General features: G+C 37.3%; 1 long non-coding RNA gene across 1 annotated transcript in view; it reads right to left on the bottom strand.

The window, feature by feature from the left end:
• LOC145511090 (uncharacterized) overlaps window positions 1-26,469 on the bottom strand; it is a 704,343-nt gene that overhangs the window by 261,339 nt on the left and 416,535 nt on the right. The window contains exons 6-7 of the long non-coding RNA XR_014057492.1: window positions 24,337-24,448; window positions 15,803-16,026 (exon numbers count right to left, since the gene is read on the bottom strand). This is a non-coding gene — a long non-coding RNA (uncharacterized LOC145511090). The remainder of the gene's footprint in view (window positions 1-15,802; window positions 16,027-24,336; window positions 24,449-26,469) is intronic.

The raw sequence follows: 26,469 nt of genomic DNA, 5'->3' as shown, positions 1-26,469 counted from the left end.
TGTGCGCCTTCACACAAGTACAAGTGGGAATGGCAAACCACTTCAGTATTCTTGCCTTGAGAATCCCATGAACAGTATGAAAAGGCAAAAAAACATAGGACATTGAAAGATGAACTCCCCAGGTCGGTAAGTGCCCAATATGCTACTGGAGATCAGTGGAGAAATAACTCCAGAAAGAATGATGGGATGGAGCCAAAGCAAAAACAATGTCCAGTTGGGCATGAAGCTGGTGATAAAAGCAAGATTTGATGCTGTAAAGAGCAATATTGCATAGGAACCTGGAATGTTAGGTCCATGAATGAAGGCAAATTGGAAATGGTCAAACAGGAGATGATAAGAGTGAACATCAACATTCTAGGAATCACCAAACCAAGATGGACTAGAATGGCTGAATTTAACTCAGATGACCATTATATCTACTACTGTGGGCAGGAATCCCTTAAAAGAAATGGAGTAGCCATCATGGTCAACAAAAGAGTCCGAAATGCAGTACTTGGATGAAATCTCAAAAATGAAAGAATGATCTCTGTTCATTTCCAAGGCAAACCATTCAATATCACGGTAATCCAAGTCTATGCCCCAACTAGTAATGCTCAAGAAGGTGAGGTTGAACAGTTCTATGAAGACCTACAAGACCTTCTAGAACTAACACCCCAAAAAGATGTCCTTTTCATTATAGGGGACTGGAATGCAAAAGTAGGAAGTCAAGAAACACCTGGAGTAACAGGCAAATTTGGCCTTGGAGTACAGAATGGAGCAAGGCAAAGGCTAATAGAGAACACACTGGTCATAGCAAACATCCTCCTCCAACAACACAAGAGAAGATTCTACACATGGACATCACCAGATGGTCAACATCGAAATCAGATTGATTATATTCTTTGCAGCCAAAGGTGGAGAAGCTCTATATAGTCAGCAAAAACAAGACCAGGAGCTGACTGTGGCCCAAATCATGAACTCCTTATTGCCAAATTCAGACTGAAATTTAAGAAAGTGGAGAAAACCACTAGACCATTCAGGTATGACCTAAATCAAACCCCTGATGACTATACAGTGGAAGTGAGAAATAGGTTTAAGGGACTAGATCTGATAGACAGAGTGGCTGATGAACTATGGACAGAGGTTCATGACATTGTACAGGAGACAGGAATCAAGACCATCCCCGAGAAAAAGAAATGTAAAAAAGCAAAATGGCTGTCTAAGGAGGCCTTACAGATAGCTGGGAAAAGAAGGAAAGTGAAAAGCAAAGGAGAAAAGGAAAGATATACCCATTTGAAGGCAGAGTTTCAAAGAATAGCAAGGAGAGATAAGAAAGCCTTCCTCAGTGATCAATGCAAAGAAATAGAGGAAAACAATAGAATGGGAAATACTAGATATCTCTTCAAGAAAATTAGAGATATCAAGGGAACATTTTAAGCAAAGATGGGCACAATAAAGGACAGAAATGGTAGGGACCTAATAGAAGCAGAAGATATTAAGAAGAGGTGGCAAGAACACACAGAAGAACTATACAAAAAAGATCTTCACGACCCAGATCATCATGATGGTATGATCACTCACCTAGAGCCAGACATCCTGGAATGTGAAGTCAAGAAAAAAGCTAGTGGAGGTGATGAAATTCCAGTTGAGCTATTGCAAATCCTGAAAGATTATGCTGTGAAAGTGCTGCACTCAATATGCTACCAAATTTGGAAAACTCAGCAGTGGCCAGAGGACTGGAAAGGGTCAGTTTTCATTCCAATCCCAAAGAAAGGCAATGCCAAAGAATGATCAAACGACCACACAATTGCACTCATCTCACACACTAGTAAAGTAATGCTTAAAATTCTCCAAGCCAGGCTTCAGCAATACATGAACCACGGACTTAAAGATGTTCAAGCTGGTTTTAGAAAAGGCAAAGCAACCAGCGATTAAATTGCCAACATCCACTGGATCATCGAAAAAGCAAGAGAGTTCCAGAAAAACATACATTTCTGCTTTATTGACTATGCCAAAGCCTTTGACTGTGTGGATCACAATAAACTGTGCAAAATTCTGAAAGAGATGGGCATACCAGACCACCTGACCTGCCTCTTGAGAAATCTGTATGCAGGTCAGGAAGCAACAGTTAGAACTGGACATGGAACAACAGACTGGTTCCAAATAGGGAAAGGAGTATGTCAAGGCTGTATATTGTCACCCTGCTTATTCAACTTATATGCAGAGTACATCATGAGAAACGCTGGGCTGGAAGAAGCATAAGCTGGAATCAAGATTGCCGGGAGAAATATCAATAACCTCAGATATGCAGATGACACCACCCTTATGGCAGAAAGTAAAGAAGAACTAAAGAGCCTCTTGATGAAAGTGAAAGAGGAGAGTGAAAAAGTTGGCTTAAGGCTCAACATTCAGAAAACTAAGATCATGGCATCCGGTTGCATCACTTCATGGCAAATAGATGGGGAAACAGTGGAAACAGTGGCTGACTTTATTTTTCTGGGCTCCAAAATCACTGCAGATGGTGACTGTAGCCATGAAATTAAAATATGCTTACTCTTTGGAATGAAAGTTATGACTAACCTAGACAGCATATTAAAAAGCAGAGGCATTACTTTGCCAACAAAGGTCCGTCTAGTCAAGGCTATGGTTTTTCCAGTGGTCATGTATGGATATGAGAGTTGGACTATAAAGAAAGCTGAGCACTGAAGAATTGATGCTTTTGAACTGTGGTGTTGGAGAAGACTCTTGAGAGTCCCTTGGACTGCAAGGAGATCCAACCAATCCACCCTTAAGAGATCAGTCCTGGATGTTTATCCGAAGGACTGATGTTGAAGCTGAAACCTCAATACTTTGGTCACCTGATGTGAAGAGCTGCCTCATTTGAAAAGACCCTGATGCTGGGAAGGATTGTGGGCAGGAGAAGAAGGAGACGATAGAGGATGAGATGGTTGGATGGCATCACTGACTCAATGGACATGGGTTTGGGTGGACTCCAGGAGTTGGTGATGGACAGGGAGGCCCGTCCTGCTCCGGTTCATGGGGTCGCAAAGAGTTGGACATGACTGAGAAACTGAAGAGAGAGAGATTGTTGAATCGAGATAAAATCTACACTCTAAATATACCCTCTATACCACATCTGTAATGATTATGCTTCCTAATGAAGTGCTTAAATACTACAAATAGTCTTCAATGAGTTTTCCAGATAAGATAAAGACAAATTTCTTAACTACTTCATTTGCTTTAACCTAGCTCTATTAACTTATTTTTTATGGTGCCATTTAAAAGCACCTTTTTTATTGATCAAAATTGCATTTTTAAAATGAGTTGGAGATAGTCTTAAAATTTTTTATGAACTAGTACCATTAACTGAAACACTTTTCATAAGTTGGGAAATGACATTTAGTGACATGCCACTAAAATGATAGCTATTAAATTTGTGGTACATTAAAACTGCATAAAATATGTTTCCATTGATGTTTATAAATTGATTCTGCCATGTGTACCTGCAAAGTAATTAAACTTTTAAATTACATATGTGCTTTTATTAATGTCCTCTGTTTGAAGGTTGGAAAAACAAAGGCAGGTCTGTAATGAATTAAAAATGACTGGAAGCAAAATTAAGAGTTACTGTTAAAGTAAATTTTGAATAATTGTATCATTAATACAATGGACTAGGCTACCCTGAAACTTATTGAGCTTTCCATCCCTTAAAGTGCTCAAACGCAGAGTGGATGCCCTTTGTCAGATTACTGTACAGGAGACTCATGAGTGAGTCAGAAAGATGTAACAGATAAACCTGAATTTCTCTTTCACTGTCTCAACATAAATATTCTATAACTTAAGTAAAAATAAATGATGATGGCATAAGGAAGGATGGATGATAAAACATCAACAGCTTTGAAAAACAGTAGGGTTTTGAATGACAGTGACTTTGCACTTTAATGAATGAGGGTCATCAGGACTTTTCTAAGACTTTGTGTTTTGAAGCCCAGAAAGCTTGGCCACTCCCTTCCCTTGTCCTTTCATGGCATGTATCACATTGCATTATATTCAAATGCTCATGTGTCAGTTTCTCTCATTAAGTGGTGAGATTTTTCAACTAAGGGCATATATTTACCTAAATATATTATCTATTTACTTTTGAATATCCAGTGCAGTCACTAGATGAAAATTAATAATTTTCACGAAACATGAAAAAAATTATTAATGTGTAATTAATGTCCCCAAAGTAATTAATAATGGATAAAAAGGTCAAGATAGTACAAAATTTATACTTCACCCAACCTGCACTATAGTCCTAAAGTCCTTAATTATTGAGAAGTACTCAGACTGTAGGAAATGATTTTGTTCACAAATCAAAATTTAGGTAAACAATATAATAAAAACTTAAAATTTCAAATGACAACTTGAGGGAATCTCAAATTCAAAGATGACATGAACAGATGGAGAGACAAAATACCATGTTCTGGGATTGGAAGAATTAATATTGTGAAAATGACTATAATGCCCAATACAATCTACAATTTCAATGTAATCCCTATCAAATTACCAATGGTATTTTTCACAAAACTAGAAGAAATAATTTCACAATTTGTATGGAAACACAAAAGACCCTGAATAGCCAAAGCAATCTTGAGAAAGACTACAGCTGGCGGAATCAACCATCTTGACTTCAAACTCTACTACAAAGCTACAATCATCAAGATAGTATGGTACTGGCATGAAAACAGAAATATCAACAATGGAACAAGATAAAAAGCCCAGAGTTAAACCCACACACCTATGGCACCTTATCTTTGACAAACAAGGCTAGAATATACAATGTAGAAAAGACAGTCTTTTCAATAAGTGGTGCTGGGAAAACTGGACAGGCATGCATAAAAGAGTGAAATTAGAACACTACCTAATACCATACACAAAAATAAGCTCAAAATGGATTACAGACCTAAATGTAAGACCAGAATCTATAAAATTCTTAAGAGAAAAACATAGGCAGAACACACTTTGACATAAATCACAGCAAGATCCTCTGTGATCCACCTCTTAGAATAATGAAAAGAAAAAGAAAAATAAACAAATGGGACCTAATTAAATTTAAAAGCTTTTGAACAATGAAGGAAATGATAAACACAGTGAAAAGACAACGCTCAGAATGGGATAGCAAATGAAACAACTGATAAAGGATTAATCTCCAAAACATACATACAGCACATGCAGCTCAATACCAGAAAATAAAGCATGCAACCAAATCAGAAAGTGGGCAGAACATCTAAGCAGACATTTCTCCAAAGAAGATATACAGATGGCTACTAGACAAATGAAAAGATGCTCAACATCTCTCATTATTAGAGAAATGCAAATCAAAACTACAACGAGTTATCACCTCACACTGGTCAGAATGGCCATCATCAAAAAAAAAGTCTACAACAATAATTGCTGGAGAGGGTGTGGAGGAAAGGGAACCCTCTTGCACTGTTGCTGCTGCTGCTGCTAAGTCGATTCAGTCATGTCCGACTCTGTGCGGCCCCAGAGACAGCAGCCCACCAGACTCCACCGTCCCTGGGATTCTCCAGGCAAGAACCGTTGGCGGGAATGTAAATTGATACAGCCACTATGGAGATTCCTTGAAAACTAACAATAAACCTACCATATGACCCCAAAATCCCACTACTGGGCATACACCCTAGCTTTTACAAAAGCTAGAATACGGAAGCAACCTAGATATCCATAGAAGATGCATAAACAAGGATAAAGTTGTGGTACATACACAGGATGGAATATTACTCAGCCTTAAAAAGGAATGTATCTGAGTCAGTTTTAAAAACATTTGAGCATCATACAAATTAATTAAATTAGAATCTCTGGGTACAGAGCCCAGGCATAGGTATTTATAAATATTACCATATGATTCTAAGGAAGACCAGGTTGAAATGGTTGAAAATTATCTCACTAAACAGATTATACCCTCCAGTCCCTAAAATTATTCTTGCCTTGTAGTACTCATAGGATAAAACTAATTGTTGACAAAAATAAATGGATTAATTAATAAGTCAATAATTAATTGACTCTGGTTACTTTGATTATGTAATCAACAAGCAATCTTTTTTTTGTATACTCACTGTTTTGGCAGAAAGCACTATAACCTTTACTTAAATATCAGAAGTGAGGGTAAGCTTCACAGGCTTGGAAAGATTTAATGCTGAATTTGGATTCATTCTAAATAAATTCAGAACAAAATAAAATGGAGGATCTATGTGAATCAAATTGAGTAAAGAATATTACTATATTTGAATACTAATATGTATTAATAACTACTACTTCAGTTGAATATAAAACATCTACATAAAAATTATAAAAAATTATCAGTTTTCTACATATCTCTATCTACATGCTCCCAATAAGCAAACATAAAAATAACAGGTACAATTTACTGAACACCTACATGCCAGGCATGGGTAAAAGTGTTTTAGTCATTATCTCTCATTTAATTTTCACATACACTCAAAAAATCTATAATGTAAAACTACTTCTGAGTTTTTTAGAAATGAGAGATTGGAAGCTTCATAGTGTTTATGATACTTAATAAGGTCTCTCAGCGATACACGGTGTCCAAGATGGGATCATTCAGGTCAATCTAACTCTGAAGGCCAGCTCAACTTGGTTAAGCAAGAGCTCTGCGGTCTTCTTAAACCAAGTGTCCGTGACAGTGCCATCATGATGCACCGGTGTTCTGTAAAAAACATCTTTATAAGTGCCCTGTTTACCCAAGAAATAGGTGAACATGGTGTGACAGTCACAGAAATGTCTCTAACTGCTAATATGGGAAATATTTTTACATGCTAAAATATGTAACTGCCATTCCTTACAGCTCACTCCTGTTAACATACCAGCACTACTTCCTTATACAACTTCATGCTCTTTATTTTGCAAAATACCATTTCAATTAAAAATAGTGGCTACCTGCCAGATTCAAAGAGCAGTAATTGCTTGTCCTGCAAATTGAATACACATAATAAGAATGATTTGAAGAGGAGAAACAGCCTCCTTTAATCATTATTTTATAAGAGTAACTAAGCCCCCACCAAAGTGAAATTCAATGGCTATCATAGCAAAAAATAAATGCCTTTTAAATTCACCAAATTATATAGTGCATTATTTAATAATCAAATCAAGTATATATATATATTTTTTCATCCCATGTCTGTTTTCCTATTTAACTTAAAAGTTCTAGGTAAATATAAAAATACTGTACTATAGTACATTACATACTTTTTAAATTATGCACTTTAGTAATAGAGAAGAACAAATCTGACTCCATATTGGATCTGTTTCTTTCACTGGAACCTTTGTATTCTACTGGCTTTGCTATGTCAATAACTCATTAAAGGGATGTGCCTTGGCTCATAACATATATAATGGCCCATCTCGGAATCCTGACTCCCATGCTGAGCTTTGAGCTACAGTATCTTCGTGTAAGCTCACAGGAAACATCCCTTCAGAGTCTGGCTGGACCCAGGAAATACTTGCAACAACTTATCTCCTTTTTAACTTTAGCTTTTCACCTCCCTCTCTTGGCTCTATAAAAGAAACAGGCATCCAGGCTGCAGCAAGATGATTCTTTGGGACACAAGTTCATCATCTTCCGGACTTGCTGGCTTTTTGAATAAAGTTGCTATTCCCTGCCCAGCACTTCGTCTCTTGATTGACTGACCGGCCAAACAGTGAGCCGTATGAGTTTGAACTAGGCAACACTTCCAGTACATTTCCCAGATGAAATCAGTGTGTATATACACCCATAGCAAAACTTATGCAATGGAATATTTGCAATTTGGTAGTGAAGCATAGGGATCTGGGAAAATGGCTAGGTTTCGTTAAGGTCGTTAAAAAACAGAAGATATTTGAGGCTGATTATTGAAGGTCCACTCCATCATATTAGGTTTATCTTTGCATCTCAGCACAAAGCTGAGAACATTAGAGTGTCCAGTAATTGTGATATAAATCAATTATAATTAATTAACGGACAAACAAATGTATGGAGTTACCAGGGGTCAAATCCTCAGATATATAAGTTGACATCATCATCAAGGTATTATTTGCAGTTTCTTTGTTTTAATTCTATTACTTTTTTTTTAGGTTGTTCAACTCCTGAATGATATTAAATTTCTTGGGAAATGTAACACATAAGAATTTTTTTAAGATTTATTTAAGCTAAATTGATAATTTATTAGTAGATATCATAAATTTGTAAACTTCCTCCTAGTGCATAGGTTCATCACAAAAGCCAAATTATATTAGAGAAGCTGCCCATTAATCACAGAATAATAATAAGGAATATTGCTATTGCTTTAACCATAAGGTTAGTGTTTTATCTTTCACATCTTCAGAGACACATTTACCTAGAATATAATCAGTCTTGATCACTGGAAGCCTTGAGACATCTTCTTTTTTTTCAGTATCTCTTAAGTAGGCAGTATCTCTTAACAGAACTTTTTCTCATCACAATATTCTTTTAACAATTACCATATTATAATTATCTAGACATCAGTTTATATGGTATTAGTTACAACTTCAGTTAAGATTTTGGAAACGAGGTATATTTACAAATTCTTTCCCAGATCAAGTACTTCAATCTTTCAGTCAGTCATTAACTCAAGAAATATTCTGTAGTGGACATTTGTGGTTCCGTTCACAGTAGCAATTTCTGCTTTTCTAATAGTCCTCAGTTTCCACGCTAGGAGCCACATGGTTCCAGAAAGCCTTACTAGTGTTGCAGCACATGAGCTAGACTAAGCCAATTGGGTAGCCAAACACACAGGCACACGAACATGTAACCCACACTTGACTAGTGAGAATCTCTTTTGCTATAGGGTGTGTATTATATGGATAAAAGACCTGGAATGCCTGTAGCCATTTTGCTTTCATGTAGAAAACCAGTCAAAGGGTGGAACCGATACATACGGACCAAGACATAGAATGAAAAGACAGATGAAACCCCAGGAAATGAAAACAAGACCCTGACACTATGAACCTCCGGATCAAAGAGCACCTAAGACCGAACCACTTCTGGGATTACAACTGCCTGACAGCCACAAGACTGTGCCCTCCCACAGAGTCCTATCTCAAAAGGGACACCCCCACATTCAGTTTAATGCTCTCATGTTGCCTTCTTGATATTCTTAATAATTTTATCTTAGGATCTGAGTTTCTAAATGAAGTCCTATGGAACAATGGAGCAGGGCTATGAGCAAACCAGACGTGCATGGCAGTAACCAGCATGTGTGCGGCAGTCCTGACTCTTGGAGCCCTGTGAGTAAAACCAGTCGGGACCTGGACACCGCACTGCAGAGGCAGCAGCCAGGGCAAGTGGCGTGGCCTGCAGGGAGCAGGGCTCCAGGCGGGGGCCGTGTGAGGGCCTCGCCTGTCTTTACAGCTGTCCCACAGCCATCTGCACAAAAGTTATCTCTGGGGACTGTTGGGACTGTCCACAGTATACTACAAGTAAATGCAAGAATACACACTGCAATAAAACCTATCCTGGAATCCTTCAAAGAATTTAGAAGCTCTGGTTTTGAGAAATGGCTGAAATCTGGAACACTGCAAAGCAAATATCCACAGGCTTCAGTTCAGCCCAGTTCAGTCAGTCAGTCGTGTCTGACTCTTTGCGACCCCATGAACCACAGCACACCAGGCCTCCCTGTCCATCACCAACTCCCACAGTCCACCTAAACCCATGTCCATTGAGTCGGTGATGCCATCCAACCATCTCATCCTCTGTCGTCCCCTTCTTCTCCTGCCCTCAATCATTCCCAGCATCAGGGTCTTTTCCAATAAGTCAGCTCTTCGCATCAGGTGGCCAAAGTATTGGAGTTTCAGCTTCAGCATCAGTCCTTCCAATGAACACCCAGGACTGATCTCCTTTAGGATGGACTGGTTGGATCTCCTTGCAGTCCAAGGGACTCTCAAGAGTCGTCTCCACACCACAGTTCAAAAGAATCAATTCTTCGGCGCTCAGCTTTCTTTATAGCCCGACTCTCACATCCATACATGACCCCTGGAAAAATAGCTTTGACTAGACGGACCTTTGTTGCCAAAGTAATGTCTCTGCTTTTTAATATGCTGTCTAGGTTGGTCATAACTTTTCTTCCAAGGAGTAAGTGTCTTTTAATTTCATGGCTGCCGTCACCATCTGCAGTGATTTTGGAGCCCAGAAAAATAAAGTCAGCCACTGTTTCCACTGTTTCCCCATCTATCTGCCATGAAGTGATGGGACCAGATGCCATGATCTTAGCTTTCTGAATGTTGAGCTTTAAGGCAGCTTTTCATTCTCCTCTTTCACTTTCATCAAGAGGCTCTTTAGTTCTTCTTTGCTTTCTGCCGTAAGCGTGGTGTCATCTGTGTGTCTGAGCAGAGGAGGAGCGCTGCCCGGTGGAGAGACAGCCGGGGCTGCACTGGAGTCATGAGGCCCCTCGCCCGCCAGGCAGTGCAGCGGCACTGTCACAAAAGACCTCAATCAAAAGTGTCCAGGCGCAGCTTTCAGCATTTCACTGAGATAACGGTATATTTTAAGCTGACTCTCCCAGTCAGATTCGGTTTCTCCATCCACGGTATTTTCATCTTTTAGTCATCACTGTAATGAAACTTAACATGCTGTATTTTAAATATTTTGTGTGTGTGTGTATGTATGTATGGACTCTTAAAGTCCAAAGGCAATTTCTTTTCCATTGTCTAATTTTGATCTGTATTGCATTGTTGGGAACATATCAGTGTCTCAGTAAATACTGGTTCACAACCAAATAGGAGAACTATTAGCCATGTTTTCTGGAAGGTATCCACATATACAGGACATCCAGTTAAGGCTGTCTAATAGGTTGCTGATTATATAAAAAAGGAGTTAGTCTAGGAGCTATGTCTTTCCTAGTTGATAGCCACAAATATCTGGAAGTTCAAAGTAATGTGTCTGTGTTTGGGGCTTACTAAGCTCCTAGGATTTGTGAGGTAATGATTTTCATCGTATTAGGAACCTTTTTGGTGATAATTTCCACAAATGAATCTTCTGTTTCTTACTCTCTTTGGGGAACTCTAGTTATACATATAATGGGCCACTTGAAGAGTTATCCCACAGGCGTACATGTTTTTGCTTTTAGTTTTATTTTTTCCTAGTTTTTTTTTTTGACAGAGTTTTTATAGCTTCAAATTTACTAATATTATCCTCTGTAATACTGAATCAATTAACTTCTTTCAGTGATTTTCTTTCTCAGACATTGTCGTTTTTATTTCTGTAAGTTTGTTTTGGGTCTTTTAAATCTTCCATTTAACTACACAGATTATCAACCGCTCTTCCATCTATTACAATACATGGAATACAGTTAATACCTGCATCACTTCTTAATTCTAATATCTGCGTCACTTCCAGGTTAGTTTTGATTTAATGGATCTTCTCCCCTATATAGGTCATATTTTTCTGCTCCATAAGATGCCTTACATTTTTTTATGATTGTACATTTTACCTTGTTGAGTAGTAGATATTTTCCTGTTACTATAATTATTCTTGAGCTTTGTTCTGGGACACAGTTAACCTTCTTGTAAATAGTCAGAGCCTTTCAGTCTTCCTCTTAAGACTTGTTAAGTGGGACCAAAGCAGCATTTACTCTTGAGATAATAATTCCCCAGTACTGAGAAAGGCATTCTGAGAACCGTGTTAAATGTTACACATATGAAGCCATCCAATCTAAGTGGGGACAGGTGCTCTTCCCAGCCCTATGTGAGCTCCAGATACTGTTTCTTCTAACCCCTTAGGGTGATCTTTTTCCTGCCTCAATTACTCCCCCCCCCCCAAATTCTCCCAATCATTAGTCTGCTGAACACTAGAGGAACTCTGAAAATCTCCTCGGTTCCTCCGTTCTCTCTTCTCAGCACTGCTCCTTCAACCCAGTGAGTCTGCTGAATTCCTCCTGGTTGCCCACTTTACCGATCTATGACCTAGAAAGTCCTTGAAGCACTAAACTGGGACAATCAGTGCTCATTTCACTTATTTCCTATCTCTCATGGTTCGCTGGCTTTGACTGCTTGATGTGCAGTGTTAAGAAAATAAAAGTTTCATAGACTTATTCATATTTTCAGTTGTTTAGGCAGGAAGACAAATTCCATCCTTCTTATTCCATTTTAGTCAGAAGCAGGAACCCAAAACTCAGATGTTTGGATAACTTCACCAAGAAATTGAAGGAAAAAATAAAAATCTTTGGTTGCTGCCTTGCAATTCTGAAGAATTTTAGCTTTGAATGTGGGATTTGCAAGGGAGCCCCGCTGGAGACTTAGAACCTCAGCCCCTTCTCCTCTCCGAGCCGCAGCCTCCGCCCTGCACTACCAGCCTGGGCTGCTCACCAGTGCCCAGAAGATGAAGGTTGGTTCTGGTGAGACCTAGAGGTGATTGTCCCTCTCCTTGGCACAACCCACAGGAGACACACAGGGGCCAGTCTCTTCCACTCCCCTCAACCTCTCACTATCCACCGCCCCTATCCAGGCAGCTGATACCGCCCAGGGCAGAGGTCACAGTGACCCCCGAGGCTGTCTGTCCTCCGTGGTTTGAGCCCGCTTGACTCCGTGGCTCACTATAAGAGTCAGGGTGTTGGTCTGGTGTATGGCAGGAGGTGGGCACCGGGCAGCAGGCCAGCCTTGCACACCCACTCACAGAGCCAAGGCCCCCGAGGGGCCTGTGAATGTCTGCACCAGCCTGCCAGAAATCCCCGTGCCCAAAGGGCAGACCATTACATAGTGAATCTAAAAAAAAATACATAAGTTCAGGTTGTGAAAGACGTAGAAGCAGCACAGAAGAAAGGAATTTTATTTGACATACTTTGGCTAGCATTTGTTTCCTGCGATTTGAAGAAAGGGGTCCTACATTTTCATTTTGCACCAAGCCTGGAAAATTAGGAAGCTGATCTTTCTCTCAGCTCTTAGCCACAGGAGATGATCTGAAGAGGTAAAACCACTCATGTGCATTTGGCAGATTCTGCAGAGGGTTCATGAGAACATTCCAGTTTTCTTCCATGGATACATGACTCCTCCCTTCCCGTGGATATAGTTCTGTGTCTGTGCCTGCCTGTGGCATCGTAAGTGCTGGTGACTGGAAAGGTGCAACATTTATGAACATAATGACTTTTCCAAACTTTTCCTGACTTCATAGTTTTCATGAATTATTTCACAGTTTGTTTTACAATCTTATAGAATTAGTCGCAGGGAAATAATTTCAATAGGCACATAAAATCCCCCATCCCTTAATCTCAGTTTCAAGCCATGAATATATAGCCCAATAAACACCACTGTAAATGATGACTTCACCACTTCCTTGAAATATACTATCGATAAGCTAATGTTAAACAAATGCTTCCTCTATTTCCATTTTGTGTTCTGATGCAAGATCTTCTTTAGGAATAAATTCCATCTATGACAGGAATTGTCATTGTTCCTTTTTTACATATGAGGAAGCTGACTAAAAAGGGTTATGCTATGCCACCGGCCATGTAGTGGGGTGTAGTTGGGAATTGCGTCATGGTTGATATACGGCAAAATGACATATACAGACTGGCATGTTTGGCAAGTCCTATGATGCAGAAAATCCGTGATTTTGGAATCATGAAAATGAGAAGATTTCTCTTTCCAGTCCATTATTAATTAATAGAACATGTTTTGACATAACAGATAAGACTTTTGTAATCCTTCTGTTGTAACTGTCTACTAACTTTCAAAGAATTCAGATTTTTATGAAAGACATAACAGAGTACTGCAACATAAACTGTATTACAAAGAGACTTTTGCTTACAGTAGACTTAAAGAATGACATTTTAGATAGCCTTTCTTCTCATACAGTATTCTGTGCTGTCATACTGAGAAAAATTTATCAAATGCAAAATATATGTTAAATAATGAATGTCCTTAAAATATTATATTTGAATTCATTTATTAAATTTAACTAAAATAAATTTTTCAAAACTGAAAAATAAGCTGATCTTTCTCTTCAGAGTATTAAAAATTATATTACTTACTTTCAATGAATTGAATTTTTCATTATTGTTATTTTAGATTTGGGGAATTGTGATTGTTTTCTTGATGTTTTCATTAAGAATCCCCAATATTTTATACCGATTATAGACACAAACCTATTGTGCTATCAATAAACATGAAATAGAAGAAAAAGATAAACTTCTGTAGATGTAAGGAAAAATAAATTCAAATATCTTTGAAATATAATTTTGTTTCTAGCGTTACTATAGGTTCAGACTAGAGTGTAGGTTCCCAAGTCAAGAAATGAGAAAAACTTAAGAGGTAACTGCTGATGCAGAGAGCCCATTTAGATCAAAGAAATATTGTTTAAAGGACTAAAGATAAAATATGTTTGTATTGCAGCTTTTAGCTTGCTTCAAGATCTATTGCTTTAAGGTTGAAAAAACACTCTGAAGGGGGCAATAATGATTCCAGATACACACATTATACGCTACTGGTGATGTCCTTTCCTATCCTCGTATAAAGTGGCTTTTTATTACTGATGTATGCCAGAGCAAATGGGTACCTTTCCCTGTAAATAATGAAAGTAGGCATAAGCACAAGAAATACATGGGGACTGCTGTAAACAGATACTTCTGTTTCATTACCACTGTTTTATTAACAAATGACTGCCATTAAAGAGATTATGAGGTTGCAAAAAGCAATCCAAAGTGAAATAGTCCAGGCCTAACTCTCATCTTGTAATGAACTGAAGGGATGTGCCTGCAGTCCGTTCAGTTCCCCACTGTTTCCATGACTGCACTTGTCTACTTTGTATTTTGAATGGTGACCTTCCTTGCCTGAGTTGGGCTTTGTGAATCATCTTTTCCATGGGAAAAGGATATTTCCAGTTAAGTCAAGCTATACACCTCTCACCTCCTAATGTGAATAGTAGTGTGTTATATATAATATATCTCACATTGGAACAACAGACTCAAAAGCCCAATCTCTCTTACTGTGGTTATTCTATAAGCCAATAGTTTGTGACCAAACTATAAGTATTTGAAGCAATCATGACTCCCAAACTTACGGTCAGCAAATTTTTAATCTTAAATGAGTAACTTCACTTTTGAATACTGAAATTTTAGCCCTCTAAATTTCTGGGGAGATCCTTAAAGTGTCCTGTTTTGAATTTGTTGAAGTGAAGGAAACCAAATGTGATAAATGGCTCTTGTGTTTCAGAGCCCTATAGTTATTTGGGATGATTCAGGTATATATTAATACAATCTTTTCTTTAAGAAGGTGAAAAGAGATGCTACTTATATATTTGTTTCATTTTTGGAGCTTGAGAAAACAAAACTGTGGCAATGTTCTGCTGAATCCAGCCTTGATTTTGAAATGGGCCTGGTCATTGGGAACCAGAAGTAACAGTGGGTAAACAAAAGTAGTGCTGCAAGATAATAACACATCACTATCTTCAAACATGGAGACTCAGAAAATAAAGGCGATTAAAATTTTATTTCCTATGTAATGAGTGCTAGATATAAAACTGAATAAATTTTGATTTTATGAAACTCATTTAAGGTTAAACCATCCTCTGTCTCTCAAAAATTTTCACATTTGCACATTACTGTATTTAACCTTTCTTTATACCATATATTTAATAGACTTCATAAACAAGGTTCTACCAGTTGTTCACATATTACATGTGAACCTAAAAAACATAACTGTATGTTGCAAAATGCAAATAATTATTTCTTTACTTATACGAGTGAGGATTTTTTTTTTTTTTTTTTTTGTATTTCCAAAGCAATGCAAGTGGCACTAGTGGTAAAGAACTTACTTGCCTATGCAGGAGATGTAAGAGATGCAGGTTCGATCCCTGAGTTGGGAAGATCCCCTGGAGAAGGTCATGGCAACCCATTTCAGTATTCTTGCCTGGAGAATTCCATTGACAGAGGAGCTTGGCGGGCTTCCGTCCATAGATTCGCAGAGTCGGACATGACTGAGTGACTTAGCACAGCACACAAAACAATGCAGCTTTTCCAAATATTCAGAAGAATAAATCTGAAAAAAGGTGAAAACTCTAAAATTAAGAATACAATAACTATTAAAGCCCTAACAAAAAAGTACTCGTTATTTTAAAATTATTGTCTAACCATTTTCTTGTTTTAGAAAATAGGAATTTTGCTTTTCATATGATTGTCTACCTTTTTTCCATAAATGCAGCATTTCAAAAGAATTCTAGGTAACAGAGCAGAATTATAAAATCTAGATCTAGATAAAAGGAAAAGCAGAGATAAGCACACAGAAACCTCAACTACTACAAGCAAACCATGCTACAAGCAAAATTTTATACCATAACCTTTAAAAACTCTTGACCAAGGAAAGAATTCTGCTACGGCAATGTTTGGGTTATTAACACCTGGAAGTCATTTTGGGAAAGAATGTAAATCAAGAAAATCTCCAGAACTCACCAATACTCACCAATTTGAAGATGAATGATAAACATGACAAGCAAGTTGTCTAGAAAAAACAAAATAAAGGCCCCTCACCACTTTCAAGTGCTGATGATGAACAGGAGGGATGATGTGCGGAACCCAAGCCTTCCTTCCAGCTAAGAAGTGGGAACCTTGCCTTATACCATTTTATATAAACTACATGTAAGACATGCCCAGGATATCCAACAAAGGCTACAAATAATTCCTGCAAAGAGCTTTCTCCAAACTGGACCAAAGTGTCATATCTCAAGTCACACAGTATACTTGGAAAGGAGAAGGAGGATAGGTTTCAGGTATAGTAGCCATGGAGTCAAGGAGAATTAAGCCACATGATGCAACAAGAGGGCAAGACAGAGAGAAAATGCATGGCAAGTAAGCAGGCATACCACAGAAACAGAGAGAATAAATGTACATCATATTTTTTAAAATGTCAAAGTGTCCAATCTAAAAGGAAACTCAGCGCAAACACACACACACACACACACAAAATAACTCTTTGGGACTGCCTCACAATCAAGAAAATCCAGGAATATTATAATTAAGAGGACAAAAATAGATTAGAAACATTCTGGAATGGACTAGCCATGCATAAAAATCATAATATTAATATAAAAGAGCCTTTCTCTGGGAAAGGAGTAGATAATCCAACATATGAAACACTGTAATAAAAGTAGTATATACGAAGATTAAAATGGTACATCACATTTAAAAAAATCTGGCATAGAATAAGAAACATTTCAACATATTATGGTTATGTCATTGACTTTGATAGACAATTCTTCAGGATTCTTGCAGAAAATAAGTCACAAATAGGGGTTAAGGGTGGACCTAACCATTATCTCTCCACCAAACTTTCCCAGAATAAATTTTAGACACCAATGAACAAATAATCTATATTTGAGGGAAATATCTAAAAAGTCATTTTTTATTGTTGTTGTTTCTATGCAATGGCTTCCCTGATGGCCAAGCGGGCAAGGAGTCTGCCTGCAGTGCAGGAAACTGCCTGCAATGCAGGAGACCACCTGCAATGCGGGAGACAGGGGTTGGTTCGAACCCTGGGTTGGGAAGATCCCCTGGAGAAGGGAATGGCAGCCACTCTAGTAGTATTCTTGCCTGGAGAATTCCATGGACTGAGGAGCCTGGAGGGCTACATCCATGGGACTACAAAGAGTCAGACACAACTGAGCACATTAGCACACACATATACAATGGCAATAGAAAGATATTCCTGAAAATCAATAAACTCAGGGAATCTCTATGTGTATAATACACACATATAAAATATAAACAAATAACTCATTTATTTTATGCAAATAAATATAAGATATACACACATATATGTGCATATGTATGTGAAAAGAGAGAGAGATACACACAAACTAAGAATGATATTTGCCCAAGGTGTAATTTGTGGATGAAGATATATTATTGTCCTTTTTGTTGATTCTTCTGCTTGATTCTTAAAATAATTTTATTAAATATATATTAGTTTGTATAAAATAATTAAATGATTACTCTAAACAATTGAAAACATCATTTTAATGATTGCTTAACATCCATTTTATGTATACATTATAATTTATTGAATTATAATAGTTTACATTTAATTTATTTCTAATTTTTACTGTCAATCATAATGTAATGGATATCTTTATCTATAAAACTTTGTACACTGATTATTTCTAAGAACCGATTTTAAGAATCACAACTCCAAAAAAAAAAGTTTTAAAATTTCTTTAGATATTAATAAATTGTTTTTCAGGGAGAATGTGTTCAGTTATCCTTTAATCAAAAGTGAATACACTGTTAATCTGACTACACACACTTTGCTCGACTAAGCACTTCATTACTTTTCATTTTTATTTATCTAGTGATATTTCTTATGTTAACAATCTTTTCTTATTAAAAAAATAAATAAATTAAAAAAAAAACAATCTTTTCACATCCACTGTTACTAGAGGGTCTTCTAACATATGAAAAATATCAGTTTACATTTCCTTTTTTGAATTTTATATAAAGATCATCATACTGCATGTGGTTTTTTCACTCATTACTATCATAACAAAGTTATCTATGTTATGGCATACAGCTATAGTTCATTTAATTTTCCTGTTGCATAATATTTCATTTTGTGATTGCAGCAAAATTTATCTATTTACTTTATTTAAAGCATTTATGATGTTTCAGAGGGTTTTTTTTGGGGGGTGGGGGTGGGGGAGGTTCCCACATGGTACAGTGGTAAAGAATCTGCCTGTCAATGCAAGAGATGCAGGTTCAATCACTGGATCAGGAAGATCCCCTGGAGTTAGTTCAGTTGTTCAGTTGTGTCCGACTCTTTGCAACCCCGTGAACTGCAGCACGCCAGGCTTCCCTATTCATCACCAACTCCCGGAGTAGTAACTCCTGGAGTAGTAACCGGCAACCTACTCTGGTATTCTTGCTTGGAAAATTCCATGGACAGAGGAGCCTGGCCAGCTACAGACAATGGGATCGCAAAAAGTCACTACTGGGCACAAAAAACTAGCAAAGGTCTTTTCTGTTACAAAAAAATGATTTTCTGAACCTTAATTGTTCATGAATGCCCATACACTTTTTTTCTCATTTAAATTTCCTTTTTTTTAAATTGGAGGATAACTGCTTTACAATGGTGTGCTGGTCTCTGCCATACATCAACATGAATCAGCCATGGGTATATGTATGTCCCCTTCCTCTGGAACCTCCCTTCCGCCTTCCACCCTATCCCACCCCTCCAGGTGGTCACCGAGCACTGGATTTGAGCTCCCTGCATCCTACAGTAAATTTGTCCTGGCTATCTATTTTACATATGGTAGTGTGTATGGTAGTGTTTCAGTGCTACTCTCTCAGTTCGTCCCACCCTCTCCTTCCCCCACTGTGTCCACAAGTCTGTTCTCTGTGTCTGCATCTCCACTGCTGCCCTGCAGATAGCTTCATCAGGACCATCTTTCACGGTTCCATATATAAGCACTAATATACAATATTTGTTTTTCTCTTTCTGACTAAGTCCACTCTGTATATTAAGCTTTAGGTTCATCCACTTTCTTAGAACTGAGTCAACATGTTCCCTTTTATGGATGAATAATTTTCCATTGTATATATGTACCTCAGGGCTTCCCAGGTAGCGCTAGTGGTAAAGAACCTGCCTGACAATGATGGAGACGTAAGAGATACAGGTTTGATACCTGGGTAGGGAAGATCCCCTGGAGAAGGGCATGGCATCCCGCTCCAATATTCTTGCCTGGAGGATCCTATGGACAGAGGAGCCTGGCAGGCTACAGTCCACGAGGTTGCATAGAGTCAGACAAGACTGAAGCAACTTAGCATGCGTATGTACCAGTTTGTTTATCTGTTCAACTGTGAGTGGACATCTAGATTGTTTCCATGTCCTGCTGCTGCTACTGCTGCTAAGTTGCTAGCTCTTGTAAATAGTGCTGTGATAAACATTGGGATGTGTGTGAGCTAAGTCACTTCAGTCCTGTCTGACTCTTTGCAACCCAATGAACCACAGTCCACCAGGCTCCTCTATCCATGGGAATTCTCCAGGCAAGAATATTGGAGTGAGTTGCCATGCTCTCTTCCAGGGGATCTTCCCGACCCAGGGATCTAACCAAGGTCTGTTATGTCTCCTGCATTGGCAAGTGGGTTCTTTATGACTAGCGCTGCCTGGGAAGCCCAAATATTGGGTACATGTGCCTTTTTCAATTATGATTTCCTCAGGATATATGGCCAGTGCTGGGATTGTTGGGTTTTAGTCCTAGTTTTTTTTTAAGGAATGCTCTTCATAGTGGCTGTATCGATTAGCACTCCCACTAACAGGGCAAGAAGGTTCTCTTTTCTCCACACCCTCTCCAGAATTTATTGTTTGTAGATTTTTTGATGATGGCAATTCTGACCAATGTGAGGTGATATCTCATTGTAGTTTTGATTTGTGTTTCTCTAATAATAAGCGATGTTGAGCATCTTTTCGTGTGTTTGGAACCATCTGTACGTCTTTGGAAAAATGTCTGTTTAGGTCTTCTGCCCACTTTTTGATTGGGTTGCTTATCTTCTGGTATTGACCTCATGAGCTGCTTGTATATTTTGGAGATGAATCCTTTGTCAGTTGTTTCATTTGCTACTGTTTTCTCCCATTCTCAGGGTTGTCTTTTCATCCTGTTTATAGTTTCCTTCACTGTGCAAAATCTTTTAAGTTTAGTTAGGTCCCACTTGTTTATTTTCGTTTTTATTTCCATTATTCTAGGAGGTGGGTCATAGAGGATCTTGCTGTGATTTATGTCAGAGGGTGTTCTGCCTGCTTTTCTCCAACTGTTTTATAGTTTCTGGTCTTACATTGAGCACTTTAATCCATTTTGAGTTTACTTTTGTGTATGCTGTTAGAAAGTGTTCTAATTTCATTCTTTTATGTATAGCTGTCCAGTTTTCCCAGCAGCACTCTTTTCTCCATTGTATATTCTTGCCACATGTATCCATTTATCAAAGATAAAGTGCCCACTGGAAAAGACCCTAATTCTGGGAAATGTGGAAGGCAGGAGGAGGAGGAGACAGAGGACAAGACGGTTGGATGGCATCACAACTCAACGGACATGAGTTTGAGCAGGCTGCCAGAGATAGTGAAGGACAAGGGAGCCTGGCGTGCGGTAGTCCATGGGGTCACAAACAGCTGGACACCACTGAGCAACAGAACGACAAGGTGCCTGATACACTTTTGTGAGTTTCTCCTGGATAAATATTTAGGAGTTACATTACTGGATTATAGGGGAAACAAAAGTTCACTTTACAAGACAAAGTCAAATTGATTTCCATACTTATTACACAATTTATTCTCCTACCAGCATAATTGATCCCAGTGATGCACATCATCTGTGAAACTCAGTAGAGTCAGACTTAACTTCTACCTAATGAATGAGTCTAAAACAGCATCGTATAGCTATCTTGATTTGTAATTTTGTGATTGTTACACATCTTCACACCTCTTTTAGTCATTTGTATTACTTTTCCTGCAAAATACCTGTTCATGCCCAAATACTTTTTCAATTCTCTTCATTTGTCTATTGATTGGCCTGTAAGAGTTATATATTTGAAAATTAATATTTTGTTGTTTACATATATTACAGATATCTAATGCCAGTTTGTGTTCTGTCTTTTCGCTAAACAGATTTTCACAAGCTAAAATTCTTAATTTGTATACAATAAAATCTGACAGTCTTTGACGTATGATTGTTTTATTGCTGTTTGGTCAGGAAACCTGCATTTTTCAAGTCTACTTATATAACAGTCATTCCTTTGCCCAAAATTCTGCCATCTCACATCTGTCATAAAGCAAAATTTCTCAGAAGCAGGGGTCTTTTTAATAATCCTCCACTCTCTTCTATTGGCAATTACTTATCCCAGAATGACCCACACACAGTAATATTTTCATTTTATACTAAGCTTGTCAATCTGCTTCCCTATTTTATTTTCTTTTACTGGTAAGGTTAGATTATTCTTGGCCCTTTTACTTCTATATAGATTTTAGAAACAGTTTATATTCATTTAAGAAGAAGCTTGTCTGAGCAACACTAAGTCTAGATTTAGGTTGTATGGACACATTTAAAACATAAAATGCTCCTTCACTCCTGCACATGAACACTAAATATCTCTTCAATTATGTCTTCATGTCGTGTCCGACTCTCTGTGACCCCATGGACTGTAGCCCGCCAGACTCCTCTGTCCATGGAATTTTCCAGGCAAGAATACTGGAGTGGGCTGCCATTTCTTTCTCCATCATGTAAGAGTTACTCAGCATGATAATTTTTATGAGTGCCAAAAGCTATCATTATTTAAAGTTTTTAATAGTTTACAGTCATTTTTAAGGTATTTAAAGCACAAACATATATTATCTGAATTTTAGAATTTATTGATCTTTTATGCCATGTAGACTTTTTTCTTTACACTGCATATCTATGTACATACCTATAATATATAATTTTATATGATACATAAATATAACATAAAATATACTTAAATATATTGGGTATGAGAACCAGCTACATATCCAAAGATAAATTATATATATCATATATATATATATATCTCAAGGATATTTACTTATCTCATAATTACTTACATTACTCAAGGAGTCATTATACCTCTTTAATTTTAGCTCATCTAATTTTCAAACATCTAAATTTCAAACATTCTGTTTCAAAGAATCTTATCAATAGTCTTTGTGTATATTTCATTGTGTCCATAACATATTTTTGTGTCACAAAGCTATCTTGTTTAGAGGGAAAATATTAATTATTTGAGCTTTCCCAAATGCTGTGGTCATTTTTAATGATATAAAGTACACTTATTTTTTTGTTTAACACTTTCTGCTTTGAATTCTTCAAGAATAGTATTGCCATTCTGCTTTCCTATCTTGCTTGTGATAATTCTCTATCTCTTACCAACTTTTTATTCTAACTATTTCAGATGTATCTCAAAAGATAGCATGAAGTTAGATTATTATTCAAGATAAACTCTAAAATTTACATCTATATTGTTATTTTTCCTGGGAGGAAACCCTGGGCCTTACGTGCCTTTATATCCCCTGAGGAGTCTTCACATCCTACTAGACAGAAGAAAAGTCCTGCAGGAATCAGATCTATTAATTTAGAAATAGCATCACTTAGTAATTGTCAATGTGAGCAGTTGCAGTTTAAAAATCTGGGGGAACTCTGCCTTAGATATTACTTTGCTTTCATGATGTCATTTACGCTCTTTCTCTAGCTGAAAAAGAAGGGGAAACTATGTTTACTCATCATGAAAACAGAGGTGCCCACACTGAAGGGTGCTCAGAGAAAAGCCTGGAAATATTATTATGTCTTCTATAAAAATCAGCCCCGGTGCTACTGGTTTTTCACAAAATAAATTCCCAGAGCCTAGACGCTATTTTTTCACCATAAAGGCCACGTTTTAAACTTCCGCGGAGATGCCATGAAAGCTTCCTACGATTCAAGTCTAGCCAGGAACCAGAGAACTGAACTAATTGGTTAAGTCTGCTCAAGGTGACAAGCTGCCGACTGGCAGACAAAACATTTAGAAACCAGGCTGAAAATGCTACATTTAATTTTACTTAGGATGTAAGAAAAGATCCAGAAGACGGGTCTGTTTACTGGCAATGAAACATTATCCCCACACTACTCTAGATCATGTGGGAGGAGGTGTGCTCTTGGAGAAAGAAGGCAGCTTGTCTCCACGGGTCTTCACATACTTATAACAATATGTTTGTGGCATAATGTAAAGTTTGACACCAAGAATGGCCATATTTTTGTTACAAATATAAACTGCTATTTAAAGTCTTTTTTTCCTAATATAAAAATAAACATAAAAAGAAAGCAACTTTTTAGCAATCTATAATACAGTACATTTTAAAATTCAGTTATCTAATGGATAATTCAGAAGGTTCAGAAGTATATTTCATGCAAGACTCTGTTTGCTGTGGGCAGTTATATAGATATATTTATGGGCTTCCCTGGTGGCTCAGATGGTAAAGAACCTGCCTGCAATTCAGGAGACCTCAGTTTGATCCCTCAGTCAAGAAGATTCCCTAGAGAAGGAAATAGCAACCCACTCCAATACTCTTGCCTGGGAAATCCCATGGACAGAGGAGCCTGGCAGGCTACAGTCACTGGGGTTGTCAAAGAGTTGGACACGACTGAGACACACACACACACCCACACACACACATATATGTTCTGTGTAAGTGGATGTGTGTAAGAGATGCAACATTAGAATATGTTGCAATTAGAAAAGGAAATAAACAGTGCAGAAGTGTTAATGACGTCACAAGAGCCATCTAAAGTCTTCCAGGGAAAAGCTGAATTTAAAATCTTACCATGCAGACAGTGGTAATCCTTCCACTTAACTTTCCATTTTCTTTTATGCTTTCATTAGCAATCCATGTTATCACTCATTTATTTTTGGAGTTGTGTGGCCTCTAGTGGTGTCTGAAAAAAGCATACAATGAAAATATTGTAAGATTGAACACATCTATCTCCTGAGACTGAAAACTCCAAAATGCTGAGTATTATTCTAACTTGAAACAGTTGGGAATATTCCAGGCCAGAATACTGGAGTGGGTAGCTGTTCCCTTCTCCAGGGGATCTTCCCTACCCAGGGATCCAACCCAGGTCTCCCGCACTGCAGATGGCTTCTTTACCAGCTGAGCCACCAGGGAAGCCCTTTGAGTGAACATAACGCTCTTATTTGACAGTTTGAGACTTTGGCCCCACTTGTCTCAAAGTTACTATTTCCAAACATAAATTTATAGGAAAATAATATGGAAATATGTATTCTATTCTTCATGTTGCTGTTTTTTACATTTTTTTCCGAGGTCAGTATCAATATTTAGACTTTCTAAGAAAGTATTTCCCCAAATCAGTGATATATTTTTCAAAAGGACATAATAAAATATAAAAATTTTTGTTTGAATGTTATAAGCTTTTTACCTTTAACTCAAAAATAAATTTTAATTAATTTAATTTAAAATGTTTGTTTTCTAGAGTACCTGGCTTTTTTACCTAAAATTCTGAAACATACATATCATAACACTACATCAGGCAAAATAAATAAGCTGATGGACAGATGTCAAAATGAATGTCACTATACTTAGTTCAATATGAAAGCTTGCCATTTACATCTCGGTCCAGAGTCACTGTATATTCAAAGACCTTAAATTAAAAAAAGTAATTAAGCTGATGAGCCAATTTAATAACGTGTTCTTCAAGAAATACTGGACTAGTTAGTTCACATTTTCTTCTTTTTTTTTAACTTTACAATATTGTATTGGTTTTGCCATACATTAACATGAATCAAAATGTAATATTATTTCAACTTTATTGATATTTTAATCCATTGGATCTCTTTCCTATTATGATTAAAGAAAAGATAGTATTGACTTGAAAGGGACTCCAAGAAATAACAAAGATGTACAACTTGCCCTAATAGGCAATTTGCCATTGGTATCTTTCTACAGATGGTACTATACGCAGAACAGGGACTACCTCTGGGATTGTCATAACTACCTCTGATGTGGTCCTTTCACTGTTTTAAAACCTTACAAATAATAAGTTTTAAAAAACTCTGAAAGAAGAAGGTAATATATTCCACATTTAAAGTATTTTCAAATTTATTACAAAGTATTTCCCTGTTGCTGGAATTATTTACCAGACTACAGATTTTAAAAACATTTCCCAATTTACCATGTTTACTAGCACAATTTCCCTCAGATTATAACGAAGGAGTTTATAACTAGAGATCAGAAGACAAGGTTGTATTTAGTGAGAAACTGAGTGATAAGAAAATACAAACTAGGTGTCTGCTAATGCCCTTTGCAAGAGAAGATTATTCAGCAGCTTTATCACATTTACACTTTATAGGAGAGCTGAAGAAAATGAACCATAGGAATATGTGAGCTATGTACTGGCAGTTATTGGAAATGGGTTTTTGATTTAGTTGCCAACTGAGAATTCAGAAACAAAATAAAACCCTTCCATGGCCATCAGAAAATATGACTTTCTAACTAAGAATAATGAATATTGTCTACACAAAGATTCCCATGTTAATTCATCCACCATCTTTCAGAGTCAGAATAGCACTATTTAGGAGCATTCTGATGGGGAACTTCTAACATTGAAAATTCACTTGTATATACACAAAAAACCATATTATATAAAACAGCAACACCATTCCCATGATGAAATTGACCAGGCAAAAGTGAATACACTTTGAATGAGTAAAAATTCTTGACAGTTGCCAATGTCCCTTAATGCTACTTCCAGGGTGTTTCATGGTGGCTGAAATTCAGCTATTCAGTTAGAATAAGCAAGTAGTAAGAAGGGCATATTTTGAGGAAAGGTTTATGTTGGGGTATGCATTTGAAATATATTTTGAAGTCAGTAGAGTCAGAGGGCATACTTAAGTTTCTATTTAATTTTATTATTATGTCAATCAATATTTATTGACCACA

Source organism: Giraffa tippelskirchi, chromosome 6 (genome assembly GCF_054371585.1).
Source record: "Giraffa tippelskirchi isolate mGirTip1 chromosome 6, T2T-mGirTip1v1.2.pri, whole genome shotgun sequence".
NCBI classification, from domain to species: domain Eukaryota; kingdom Metazoa; phylum Chordata; class Mammalia; order Artiodactyla; family Giraffidae; genus Giraffa; species Giraffa tippelskirchi.
The sequence above is the reverse complement of the archived record's forward strand: the minus strand, read 5'-3'. Positions and strand labels throughout refer to the sequence as shown.